Source organism: Portunus trituberculatus, chromosome 25, assembly GCF_017591435.1.
Source record: "Portunus trituberculatus isolate SZX2019 chromosome 25, ASM1759143v1, whole genome shotgun sequence".
Classification (NCBI taxonomy): domain Eukaryota; kingdom Metazoa; phylum Arthropoda; class Malacostraca; order Decapoda; family Portunidae; genus Portunus; species Portunus trituberculatus.
Genome location: NC_059279.1, coordinates 7,185,001 through 7,187,500, shown reverse-complemented (window position 1 = coordinate 7,187,500; position 2,500 = coordinate 7,185,001). Strand labels below are relative to the sequence as shown.

The following is a 2,500-nucleotide window of genomic DNA, read 5'->3' as shown; positions in this document are numbered from 1 at the left end:
TTACTAGGCTGTTTGTGAAAACTATCTACTAACTACCAGTGGTAGAGACAGGACAGCAAAGCAGAAGGCTCCTCCCCACCCGCCCCTCCCTCCAGCCGAGGCTGGCAGGAAAAAAAGGCGAAACCATGTGATATTAAAAAATCACATGGAATTTTAGTAGAGAGTGAAAAGGAAATGTGTAATCTACGTCTGACTACTTGTGTTTGTGGGGGAAAGTGTTAACGCTTGGTGAATGTCATGTGGTGTGTGCATTGTGTACGTGGATGCACAGTGTGTATGTCGAATGGGTGGTGCGGCAGCCTTGCCTGGCGCTTTCTAGGGAGGCAGCAGTCAATCAGGCCCCAGCTCCGTTCAATCCACTGAGATAGCATACTTTCCCTGTAGGGACGCCGTACGCTGATAACCCCTTGCAACATTGATCCCTGGTACTTAGTTCCCGATGATGATCAATGGTTGACAAGGCCCTCTCCAAACACAGCCCGTCACAGGTCGAGAGTAGTAGTAGTGACCGTTCACTCTGGGCTATCTGTGCGTGTATGCAGTGTAGTGTAGTATGTATGTAAACACAGTGTGGAGTCAAAAAGGTGGTGCGGCAGCCTTGCCTGGCGCTTTCAAGAGAGGCAGCAGTCAATCAGGCCCCAGCTCCGTACAACCACTGTAAAAGTGCACTTCCCTTTAAAGGGCGCCGCACACTGTATGGTTACCCCCTGCAGCGGTGACCCTGGTACCTTAAATCCCGATGATGGTCACCTACTGTCAGGGCTCTTGACTATCCACAGCCCTTCACAGATCGAGAGTAAAAGTAGTGACCGTTCACTCCGGGCTATCTGTGTCATGTATGGAGGGTGAGAGTAATTTAAACTAACGGGCAATTTAATTCACGATCAGAGGCCCGGGAGATAAAAGAAAAAGCGCAAATTATTCGGAAATGAATAGCGACAACCGGGGATTACATTCAAAGTATTTATCGAGGCGAACTTTGAACGTTTCGATAGTACCTGAGTTGACAACATTTGATGGCAGACCATTCCATATATTGACTATGCGATTAAAGAAAAAGTGTTTGGCTTCATTTGTTACAAAACGCTTACCAACAATTTTGAAACCATTGCTTCTGGTGACATTTGACTGGTCGACTGATACGTATTTTTGAATATTCATATTTGCAAACCCATTAAAAATTTTGAAAAGCATGATAAGGTCGCCTCTTACTCTCCGTTTCTCAAGAGAAAATAAATTTAATTCCTTTAGGCGTTCCTCGTAGGATTTGTTCCGCAACCTTGGGATCATTTTTGTTAATCTGCGTTGTATTTTTCTAATTTTTCAATATCTTTTTTGTAATACGGTGACCAAAACTGAACATTGTATTCGAGATGTGGACGGACGAGTGAGTTATATAATGTTAATATTATTTTTCAGACTTGAAAGTGAAAGATCGTCCAATGAAACCAACTAATTTATTCGCAGTTTTGACGACTTCAGTACAGTGTTTGCTAGGCTTGAGGTCTGCTGAAACAATGACACCAAGATCTTTTCTTTGTCCACACTCGTCATTGGGGTATTATTCATCTTGTATGTCGCCTGAGGATTTTGATTTCCTATGTGTAAAACGTGGCATTTATCTATATTGAATTTCATTTGCCACTTGTTTGACCATTCGATGAGAGTATCTAAATCTTTTGCAAAAGTTGTCTTTGGCTTTCTGAGTCTACTCTGTTTGCAATTTTGTGTCATCTGCGAATTTTGAGAGCTTACAATTTATTCTTTCATCAATGTCGTTAATATATATAATAAAAAGAATAGGTCCCAGAACTGATCCTTGAGGAACGCCACTGCTTACGTTAATCCATTCTGAAGATTTACCATTGATCACAACTCGCTGTTTACGATCAGACAACCAATCCTCGATCCACGCTGCAATGTCACCAGTTATACCATGCGCTTTTACTTTGTTGATAAGACGTTTATGTGGCACTTTGTCAAAAGCCTTTTGGAAGTCAAGATATATGACATCAACCGCTCTAGTGTTGTCGTACAAATTATATATATCATGGAAAAAGTCAAGTAAATTTGTTAGACATGACCGCTTGTTTCTAAATCCATGTTGTGATTCGTTTATTATGTTGTTACTTTCTAAGAATGCAACAACTTTATCTCTCAAAACTGTCTCCATTAATTTACCTACCACTGAAGTGAGGCTAATTGGTCGATAATGGAGGAAGAGGAGGCGGAGAAGGAAGAGGAGGCGGAGGAAGAAGAGGAGTTGGAGGAGGACCTCTTGGTTCTTTCAAGGCTGCTTGGTAGCTAATACTAACCAGCTACAGGGAAGAGAGGCAGGACAACAAGGCGAGGGATCCCTCCTACTCATCACTCCCTCCAGCTTTCGTTGGCATGGAAAGTAGTCGGGAAAAGCAGCATGCAGTGTGGAAAAACTGACATGGAACTTCCACAGAAAAGGATGAAAGAGATTCTGCTATTCACCCTACGCTGAAATCTATCT

At 42.5% G+C, this 2,500-nt stretch overlaps 1 protein-coding gene across 2 annotated transcripts in view; it reads left to right on the top strand.

Annotated features, from left to right (window-relative positions):
* LOC123508958 (lactosylceramide 1,3-N-acetyl-beta-D-glucosaminyltransferase-like) overlaps nucleotides 1-2,500 on the top strand; it is a 169,905-nt gene that overhangs the window by 58,203 nt on the left and 109,202 nt on the right. The window lies entirely within an intron of this gene.